Genomic DNA, 12,028 nt, shown 5'->3' on the forward strand with positions numbered 1-12,028 from the left:
GAACTTTATCCTGAGTCATAGTGACTTTGCAAGCATAATGTTCAAATATGGGTCTTTATCTGCTTCTATGCGCTTGAAACATTGCTTGTCTTGCTCTACAATTTCATAAAATATCAACATATTATTAATCATATTTATTGAAATTATGACTGAATTAAAAACTAAACACCATGGGCTAATTTTGTCACTCCCATCGCTATTAATAGAGGGGATGTTACCAAAAGTTAAATGCTGCTGGTACAAACATGATGCAAGCCAGATTTTCTGCTGGTCAATAATTTTAAACTTATGCCTCTCAAACTAGCATCAAAAAAAACTTCCTGTGATTGCATGACTGTTTGATACTTCCTGAACACATCTAAAATCCTCAATAGCTGACAGGAATGCATCTGTGCAGATTTTAGGTTTAAATGTTCATGCACACTGTATGAAAGAAATGACAGAAGTATTCTCATTTCTGCTTGATTGTTTTGTTTTTAGATAAGATTTTCTATTCCCATAAGTGTCATTCCCTCTGGACCAGAGTTTAACTTTGTCTTCCTGGTATACTATCTAAATGTAGCAAGATGCTAGTGGAAGCAGCAAACAACTGTCTCCATGTTCTAGCTTTGAAGAATATGCTGCCAAATGATATCAACATTTTTTTTGGTCAGATTGATTGAGTGTTCACTGTGTTAAACAAAGTTCAGTCTTAATTAATGCAGAAACACAAAACAATAAACTAATTTATCATTAAAAAGGTAAGTTTTTCATGATTTAATTCAATAGTACATTTATTTTTCAGTATTTACTTCTGAAAAATTTTCACAAATGATATTTTATTGTGCTATTCTTCAACGTAACAATAATTGTTGAAAAGCAATCACATACTTCTTGTGTGACGTAACATTATGAGACTTCATCCAGCTCAGTCTCCTTCCTGTCTTAAACTTCCTGATGGACTGTCAATCAAATAAAGTCAACTGCAATCTTACCCTTTACAAGTCTTTGAAAGTAAGTCAAAATAAAAAACATTAACAACTAAATCCATTATATGTATATAAGATTTAGTTACAGTTTACAGTTCTCAAATACAGACCAAAACTAGATCTTCTGTGGGTCTCAAGTTTCAGTTGAATAGTGTAGTCATTTAATCATACTAACATTATTGGACTCCTATTACAATAATCCCCATCCCAGTATAAATGTACCTCTAAGTCTGTCTCTACCCAACAGAATTCTGAAGTTGAAAGAAATTGAATAGATTGATGCCTACAACAGAAAGGTACCAGAATATTTATGAGAAATACTGTATCTGAGGAGACCCCTTTTTTTATTCCAGGGTATAGTATATGTTTGTGCGATTTACAACAACAGGTAGAAGAAATTACTTCTATGGGTATGTTACGATCAGCAATTAAGGAATCAGTTGTTGATACAACATTGACAAAATGGCTCATTTCCAATATCCACTTTTGTTTCAGGTATCTTATCAAGTTGTAGGGATGTTTTCTGCACGGGTAATACAAATCAAGATGTGAAAATGATTGCCTCTAGGTAGGGTTGCGTTGCAGTATGTGGAATGTTCTGAAGTATTGCTGATTATAGGAAGTCCGTGGGATATCCAGTACAGAAAACATGGTAGAATGCTCTGCCAGGTCACTTGGAAACTAATGAAAAGTTTTCTTCTGAGAGTAGGAAAGAAAATGGCCAGTGCTGAAAATTTGAAAAGAAACTAAATGCCAAAAAGATTGGATGAAGGTGTGTGGCTGCAAGGTCAACCCCTTTCTTTTTTGAAAACCAACCTGTAGTGTAGTCAGGACTTCCAGTTTTGCCCCAGTGACTTAAATGTGAACACCACCTTTTTAAACATTTTTCTAAATAAATTGCCTGTCGGGAATTAGGACTGAATTGTTACCTTGTACGACTCCAGTTCATTTGATGCAGGTATATTTAAAGTTTCAAACCACTTTATAAATAGGTAATTACTTTCTGAAGTGATGTCACTCATTTAGGAAGATACTACAGCTTTGAACACTAAATCAATATAATTAGATAGAATTAAAGTCAATATAATCTTAACAGACCATATAGCTGTTCTCTCATTAAAGGGAGATAACTGGTGGTGTTTTAAGTTGAGGATCACCACACCTCAGGCAAGGGGAGGGGTTGAGAGGGTATTTAGAAAAATGTTTAGAAAGGTGCTGTTCACATTTAAGTCACTGGGGCAAAGCTGGAAGTCTTGACTACACTACAGGTTGGTTTTCAAAAAAGAAAGGGGTTGACCTTGCAGCCACACACCTTCATCCAACCTTTTTGGCATTTAGTTTCTTTTCAAATTTTCATGGTAACCCCATTTAGTGTGGGAATTGAGGCCGTACTGTTGGCCATGATTCTACATCACAAACCAGCTGTCCAGTCAATCGAACTAAATGGCCAAGAGTACATCAGATGAATGACCAGTTAATCGACTCTTGATGGTCTTGTTTGTTGTCATTGTTGTAGCAGTTGCATGAGAAAAGGATTGATTTAGAAGTTGCTCCATTCCTTCAGTTAGAGCCATTCATTATTTTTGACAACCTGCACCATGTAGAAAAGTTCATAGTTTAACATCAAAACTGAAAGAATGCATCTGTAAAACAATACAGTATAATTAAAAGATGTGTTTTACTGCTTACCTAATATAAATAAAATTGATTGGTTGTTAAAAGTGACAAAATATGGTCATGGGCAAAGTTGTAGATAAAGCAACAGACATATTCAAGTGTAAACTACAAGTCATAATGTACATCACAGTAATCATGTATTAGTCTGCTTGTTGTGGACCAGCATTGGACACAATATAAACTGTGAATAAAATATAACAGCAATTATTGCAAAACCCAAGTTCCTTGGAGGGAATGACATTTGAATTTGTTAGCCCTGTTTGTTTGTATGTAGCAATGTTCATTATGAAATTCACTCTGTAAATAAAATTGAAGACATCATTAGCTGAAACTCTAGCAATGAGTTGAGAGTTACTGCCCTTGACACCTCAGGAAGGACATACTAGCCCTGGAGCGTGTCCAGCGGAGATTCACACGGATGATCCCTGGAATGGTAGGTTTAACGTATGATGAACGGCTAAGGATCCTGAGATTGTACTGATTAGAGTTTAGAAGGTTGAGGGGAGATCTAATAGAAACTTACAAGATAATGTATGGTTTAGAAGGGGTGGATGCTAGGAAGTTGTTTCCGATAGGCGAGGAGACTAGGACCCCTGGGCACAGCCTTAACGTTAGAGGGGGTAAATTTAAAACTGAAATGAGACGACATTTCTTCAGCCAGAGAGTGGTGGGCTTGTGGAATTCATTGCCATGGAGTGCAGTGGAGGCCGGGACGTTGGATGCCTTCAAGGCAGAGATCGACAAATTCTTGATCTCACAAGGAATCAAGGGCTACGGGCAGAGTGCAGGGAAGTGGTGTTGAAATGCCCATCAGCCATGATTTAAATGGCGGAGTAGACTTGATGGGCCGAATGGCCTTACTTCCACTCCTATGTCTTATGTTCTTATGGTCTTATGGACATTAAAGCACATGGCATCAAGGAGCCCCAGCAAAACCCTAGTCAATGAGAACCGAGGAAAACTTTCCACTCACTGGAGACATCCTAGTATTAAGGAAGGTAGTTACGGAGGCCAGTCATTTCAGCCACAGAACTTCACTGGAGGAGTTTCTTGGAGAAGTGCCATATGCGCAACAATCTTCAGCTGCTTTACCAATGACCTTCCTTACATCAAATGGACATATTTGCTGATGATTGTACTAGATTCACACCATTCACAACTCCTCAGAGACTGAAACAGTGTGTGTCCCTATACGGCAAGAAATGAACAGTAGCCAGACTTGGGCTGACAATTGGCAAACAGCATTTTTACCGCACAAGCATCAGGCAATGACCAAATCTGACAAGATAAAATGTAGCCATTGCGTCTTGATGTTCAATTGTATTTCCATCACTGCATCCCCAATAGCAACAGCCTGGAATTTACCATTATCCAGAAACTGAACTGGATCAGTCATTTAAACACTGATGCTACAACATCATGTCAGAGGCTAAGAGTTCAAGGAAAGCGAGTGACTCACTTATTACCTTTCTAATTCTTGTGTATTATCTACAGGGTGCAAGTTATGTGTATTTTTGAATATTCTCCTCTTGCTTGGATGTGTGCATCTCCAACAACGCTCAAGAATCTTGACACCATCCAGGGCAAAGCATCCCACTTGATTGGCATCCTAACCACCACTTTTGATATTCGGTCCCTTCACCAACAATTGGCATAGTGGCAGCAGTGCATATTGTTCACAGGATGCATGGCAGTAACACACAAGGCTCTTTCAGCAGCGCCTTCCAAACCCATGATCTCTACTACCTCGAAGGAAGAGGATAACAGCTGTGTGGGAATATCACCACCTGCAAGTGCCCCTTCAAGCGATATGTCATCCCTACTTGTAACAATGTCACCGTTTCTTCATTGTCAGTTAGTCAAAATCCTGGAACTCACTTTCTAATAGCAATGTGGGATTCCCTACGCCCCAAGGACTACAGTGGTTCAAAAGAACGCTCACAAGCATCCTCTCCAGGACAAGTAGAAGTTGGCAGTATATGTTGGCTTGGCCACTGATACCCACATCCCATGAATGCATACAAAATAATTAGAAAGGCATGAATCTTTCTCAGCTGGGCTTGACAGTGGTCCATTGTCAGAGGAGAGTGAGATGAAGATGCATTAATCTGTATGTTAAACAGTTGCGTATATCCCAGTTGTGCCTTTCAAATACTGCTTGTACAAGCACATGTATTATCTTATCTTGCCTTTTCTGGATTCTTCAAGAGAACAATGTGTTTTAACCTGCAGCATTTTCACCTGGGAATAGTAGCAAAACCATGGTCCAGGGAATGATGCATATCAGTGTCTGAGCAGGTTGGAGGGACTTTGTGGTTGCCCTTGCTATGTGTTGCTTCTTCCGTTTCCGTCGGCTGGAGGCTTTGGTCAAACCTGTGAAATTGGCAGATGGATCACATAAGCATTGAAAAGAAACTTGACTCCCTGGAGTACAGTTTGAGTGTTCAATTTCATGTTAAGGAGGGCTGTAAGATCCAGATGCCAACTTGTCTGAAAAATATGCAGTGTTTCTATCATGAGTTGGTCAGGTATACATTGCTTCCTTTTAGGTCTGAAAGCAGACTACAATAAGTTACATCTCTATCCTTACAATATAGATGGCTTAAGTAATGAGCATTAATTGCACCAATCCATGAAATTAGGAATAGTGGGAAATGTTTGGCAACTGAATGGTAGATTTCATTGTGTACAATCGCCTCAGCTAACAATACATTGTTACAAATGAAGAGTGAATACCATTCCTGGGGACTAGTGCAAAGCTTTCAGTGCTTTTGGATTCTCAGACAGTAAGTCTTCATTTGGCTCCCTTGAAGCTGCTCAAAGTGTATATTCTACTATGTAGCATATCTTCATAACTATGAAGACACTGAAATAAATCTAATGCTTTTTTTAGCTAAGTGCGAGTTACTTTTGAGTTTGGTGGAGAAATTCATGTCACAAGGTTGAGGGCATTTAATCACAGTATCTTAGCAAACTCATCACAATTATTGATGCTTCAGCCCAATGGAGAGTACTATGTCCAATTTCTACTTCATATTACTAGATACTGTTCCCAAACAACTTATCACTTACTGGGTATTCCCAAATTGGCTGATTTCCCTGCACCAGGCCACACTTTAAAGGCCATTGTGTAACCAGGTAAGTTCTGTCAGTCTGGACCCGCTTAGCACAGTTCCTGATATTAACCCTGGATTTGGCAGATAGGAGGAATAGTATGGTCACGGGGCTCCTCCTGGGTCAAGTGGTACCAAGGGAGAACTTCCTCTTGACCAGGACTGGATGTGGAGGCCAAATACCAGACCATGCCAATCTGCTCTGATGTTATCACCTAGATTAGGGCAGTCTAAGTCATCTGGAGAAATATGTATTAGGATATTCTTCTTTACCAGAATACAGTCACAGAATCATAGAGGTCTGCAGCTTGGAAACAGACTCTTCAGTCCACCTTGTCCCTACTGACCAGATATCCTAAATTAATCTAGTCCCATTTGCCAGCATTTGGCCATATCCCTCTAAAATGCTGTAATTGTACCTGCCTCTTCCACTTCCTCAGGCAGTTGATTCCATATATGTACAACCCTCTACATGATGAGATTGCCCTTCAGGCCCCTTATAAATCTTTCTTCTTTCACTTTAAATCTACGCTCTCTAGTTTTGGATTCCCCTGCACTGGGAAAAAGACCTTGTCTGTTCTCCGGTAAGCAGCCAATGCTCCAGGGAAAATAGCCCCAGTTTATTCAGCCTCTCCCAATAATCAAATGCTCTAACACTGGCAACATTCTAGTAAATCTTTTCTGAACCCTTTCAAGTTTCACAACATCTTTCCTACCGCAGGGAGAACAGAACTGTACACAGTATTCCAAAAAGCGGCCTAACCAATGTCCTGTACAGCTGCAACAAGACCTCCCAACTCTGATACTGAATTCAGTGACCAATAAAGTTGTGCGCCAAATGCCGCCTTCACTAGCCTGTCTACCTGTGGCTCCACTTTCAAAAGACCATGAGGCTTCTTTGTTTGACAACACTCCTCAGGACTTTACCACTAAGTTTATAAGTCCTGCCCTGATTTGCCATACTAAATGTAGCACCTCACATTTATCTGGATCTGTCACTCCTCAGTCCCATTGTACTCTGAGGTAGCCTTGTTCACTGTCCACTGCACCACTGATTTTGGTGTCATAGAACATAGGACATAGAACATAGAACAGTACAGCACAGCACAGGCCCTTTGGCTCATGATGTTGTACCAATCTATTATCCTACAAGATCAATCCATCCTGCATACCCTACATTTTACTTTCCTCCATGTGCTTATCCAAGACTCGCTTAAAAGTCTCTAAAGTATCTGACTCTATCAGTCATCTGCAAAATTATGCGCTACACCTCATATATTTGCATCAAAATCATTTATATAAATGCCAAAAAGCAGTGAACTCAGCACCTATCCTTGTTCAACACCGCTGGTCACAGGCTGCCAGTCTGAAAAGCAGCCCCCCACCATTGCCCTCTGTCTCCTACGTTCAAGCCAATTTTGTATCCAAATGGCTAGTTATTCATTTGATCTAACCTTGCCATCAAGAACAGTGCCATCATCTCTCTCTAATATCTTACACTCCATCTCTGCTAATGGACCTATGTCAACCAAGGCTCATGCTCCGCCAATCTCACTACTGCCTGTAATGTCTACCCTACTTGTCCTCACCTATTCCAGCTGGCAGCGCTATTCAAATTATACACTATCTGCACAGCCTACTCACTTGTTTGGAAAACCTGCCCACCTGGACCAACATTAACAGCTATTACACCCACTTTCTTCTTCTGTAACAGTTGCCTCTCCCTCATTCCTGGAGGAAAGCAGTTCACAGTAGGGCAGAAAAGACAGGTATTTTGCTGCCAGGTATTTTGATCCTTACCCTTTATCAGCAGGGAATCTGACTCTGAATGTCATAAGTAGTGCCTAGATTGGTATTGCAGGCTGCAGTATCTAGTGAGGGCTCTCCTTCTTGACTGGACTGATGCCTCTTGACCTCCATTTCAAGCTTCCTGGTTTTGTGTCTGTGCTGAATGGCACTGCAAGACAGCAATAATATGAATCTCTGGCTGTGAGGGTAATGTGCAAAAACCAATGCAAGATATTGCAACGTAGGGATGCTGCCAATATCCAGGTAGGCTCGGAGTGATTGAACACAATGAGAGCAAGTGAAGACCCCAGAGATGCAGCCTGGTCTAGTTCATGCCTGAGATGCAATGCTGAAGTGCAGAAGTATCCTATAAGTGGAACTAATATAGGCAATGACATTTCATAGAGGCTGGCACATGTCAACGCCAATGTCTGTGGTCATGAGGTCCATGTGGCTGGTGTGCATGGAGAATGCCTGAGATATTTGTGCTCGGTGTCCAACATGGAGGTTATTTTGAAGCAAGCAGCAAGCCAAACCTTCTAAGAATCAATGAGAACTCACTGTGTAACCACTTTGGTTTTCATTTTGAGTTTTCCTGATGGCTAATTTATATGGTGAGTTTGGTACCCCATGGCAAATTGGTCTATTAACAAGGCATTTAACAAGCAATGATAAGCATCAATTGTGAATTGGTTGCTGCCCAGCAATCTTTCCTCACAGTTTGAGAAAAAAATGTGCTACATGCAAGACGTACTCGATGTCAGCATGGAACTCAGCAAACATCTAGAGATGATTCTATCATTCATCTCATCATAGTCCACACCACTCAGAGCTTGATTCTGCTCAATGATTGCTCTTTAAAGCCCCTGTAGATCTTGTTAGCACAGCAGTATGGTGTATTAGCACTATGGTGCACAGCTGCCTTAAAGTATCATGGAGATGGGTTTGATTCCAGCTTTAGATGACTGACTGTTTGGAGTTTACACATTGTCTCCATGCCTGCGTGGCTTTCCATTGGGTGCTCTGATTTCCTCCCCACAGTTCAAAGGCTTGTAAATTAGTTGGGCTGGCCATGCTAAATTGTCATGCAGTGTCCAGGGATGTGAAGACTAGGTGGATTAGCCATGGTAAATGCAAGGTTACAGGGATAAGATGGGTTTAGGTGAGATGCTCTTTGAAGAGTCAATGTTGACTCTATGGGCTGAATGACCTCTTTCTGTGTTGTAAGGATTTTATGAACACATACATTTACTCCTCCTGCACAAATTTCCAGGCAATCAATAAACTAATGCAAACCAGAACATGTAAATTTGGTGAGCCCAGAAAGATGGGTACATTCAGGTGTTTTCAAGTTAGTTTCACTTGTATACCCAAATTAATTGAATGTAGGCTTTTTGTATACTTTTTTCATTACAAGATTAAATGAAATTTCTTTTTGTTGAAGACACAGAACTGGTAGGACACAGGCTGGTCAAAGCTGAATAAATGTTGATGTATGATAAATGTACGAAAAACCATGAAAATATGAACAGAAGCGCTTGCACAACCCCCGTTTAATATCACGGATATTGTTAAGATCCAAATGTGGGAAGTCTAGGTGACATGATATTACATGGAAAGGAATATTCAAAATATTTTTGATAATGCAATAAAATAAATGAATATAAGTTAGGAAAGGGTGCTCCTATTCATACAACAAATTTATCAAATGGTTGTATTTTTTTCTGCGTTCTTCCACTTCCGAAACCTATCAGTTATTTTAACGTGAAACTTAGACAGTCCGATCACAACCTACCACGTTTTTGTCTTTCAAGTATTCTCCCCTTTGCCAGAAACGAAAAGTAAACAAATTGAATGCCAGAGTGGATTGAAAGAAAATCATTTTCAGGAAACTTTAAGCATAATTAAAAGGAAACATACAAATTGCTCAGGGTACAGTGTTTTGGGAGATCTATGTGACAGCGCTGGGAGACCTCTGACATGGGGCATCGGTGTTGGAATTTTACAGTTGCATGATGCCAATTTCAAATAATCAAGAAGTCATGACTAGGTTATCGTTGGTATTGTAGCTGTCCTCACAGGAAAATGGAGAGGACCAGATTTGAACGGAGCCTGGGGTCTGGCGAGTGATATTCAATTCCTTTTAAATATCGGCTGTAAGGAGCTGCCCTGCTCCCCGCAGCTTCCGGGAACTGAATTTGACAAACTCACTTTATAAGCAGCAGGTAAATTCAAGCTATGGTAAGACAATCTTGAAGTGAGAGCCTCAAACCGACGTCACGCCTATTTGCCGTCACAAACGGATCAATTCTGTTCGAAGTCCTCGGCGCCGATTTCTTCCCTCACCAACCAGGAGTTTCAGGATTGAAATGTGAAAGAACTTAGTGCCCACCAGACTGAGGGCTAACTGGGCTTATTGACATCTGAGCATCGGGCACTGGCCGGTTGAATGTACAGAAAAATGGGTCAATTTAGTTTAATTTCAATGAATCGTGAGCCCTCATCTGCCTGTTCAGGTGGAAGTAAAGCATCCCATTCGTTTTCTTTTTCACCAAAGAACGAGGAGTCCATTGCCTACAATTAATATTCAACCAATATGATGGAAAACTGATCCTTCATTTCATGACCATTTGCGTAAACTTCCTGTACACTTTCACAGTCAAGTGTTGCCTGTGTAGTAATGTAGACTGCCCGAATATTCTTTCCAGCTCCCCTTGCTTGCAAATGACTCTCCAACTGGAACTTTTCACTCATGCGGCCATTAATCACGTGTCATTCTTGCCGTACTTGGAATTAAGAGACTCATGGTCAATCTTGTGATGGAAAGGAAATCGGAGCCTCTGTGATCATTATCTATTGCTTCCGGCTACAACAGGCAGGTCAAGGTGTTAAGTGGTGACGCCAATTGGGACTGCGGTTGGGAGCGGTGGATAGTTGCATTGGCCATTGCGGACCAGGTTGGTGTCAATAGCACTGGTTCTATCTCCGTTTCGGCTGGGGTGGGTTGGGGATCTTCCTACCTGTGGATAGAGATCAGGACGCCGTGGGTTGGAACCTGCCTTCCGGCCAAGAATCAAAGGAGTTGATAGCTACTCACCTCATATCCATCCTTGCGCCTTCCTTGATTCGACAGCCGGGTGATTTAGTTGTCAGAGCCTCGGGGGCGTCAATTGCTTTCGGTTAAACATAGCATCGGAAACCTCAAGACTATGTTTAGGTTAAATAATAAGGAGGTTTCTTCGAATGCTGATGATAAAGAAATGCTTCATGCTTCAACGTCGCGTTATGTTCGGAATCGTTATCTTATTGGGCGGTGCACTTACGGTGCAAAAGAAGACATAATGCAGCAAACATGCAATAATGTATCCCTGTGAATATTGATCTGCAACTTAAATCTAACACTACACCGGGTGTTTCGTCTTGCAGACACACAAACTATTGACATGAAAGATCACTGTGTCATTTGGGGTCCTGCTGAATTTCGAGAGAGAGTGTCGAATCATCTCCCCCAAACATTGTCGCCGAAGTAGCAAAGTGTCGCTTTCATCAGATACTAGTAAATAAAGAGTAGCTATCTCGGTGCTATCATCCGCGCCAATGAATATAAAAAAAATGAGAATTGTAAATGAGAATGCTCACTTAGCTTCCTGCCTGCGCAGCACAGGTTAAAAAGGTTAATAATGGAATCAATATTTTCCCTGCTTTTTAATTATTTTCCATCACAAGAGTGGATTACACTGCAGCTGTGAGAGGGAAAGTCCTACCTTCTCGTGCTCAAATCAGATTCATCACTAGTTTAAAACAATTGTTTTAATAAAGAAAAAAAATCATTTTAGGTGACTCGAGAAGACCGGTGTGAGTGTCATCACGTTTTAGTACGGGGTTCCGTGGTCAAAATAGAAGGGCACCAGTCAGTCATTATTTTAAAAGCTGAATACATGCATGTGTTTCTGTTAAAGGACACTGAAGCCGAAGCACCATTTAGTCCCAGCCTTTGCCTTAGCTGCGGTAAATCATTGTTGAATTAAAATATAATTGGAGTGCCAGATATCTGTCCTGGATGAAGTAAGATGCAGTGCAATGAGTACCCCTCCGTGGTAGCTCGGTCTCTCCTGGTCGCCCAGGACGGGAATGACAGGAGTCCTGTAGCCAGCGGCTGAGGGAGGAGGTCATCTTCAAGCAGTCGAATATTTATCTTTCTAAATGGTGGATTTATTTAAGAAATGAGTATGCCAAAGGACCCGAAACTCCGCCATTAATTTTTTATGCTAAATCAACAAAATATCAGACCGCATGAAAGTCAACAACATTGGCGCCACCGCCGGAGTTTGATGAGTAAATAAGATATTGAAATGATTGTGGATTTGGGGGATCTGCTGTGACATTTAATGCCTGACATTTCACATGATATTCATTGCAAGTGAAGCTGAGCGGCGTCTCTCAGTTAGAATTGCTTATTTCAGATAGCGGCGAAAGCAAATT

Source organism: Stegostoma tigrinum, chromosome 15 (genome assembly GCF_030684315.1).
Source record: "Stegostoma tigrinum isolate sSteTig4 chromosome 15, sSteTig4.hap1, whole genome shotgun sequence".
Lineage (NCBI taxonomy): Eukaryota > Metazoa > Chordata > Chondrichthyes > Orectolobiformes > Stegostomatidae > Stegostoma > Stegostoma tigrinum.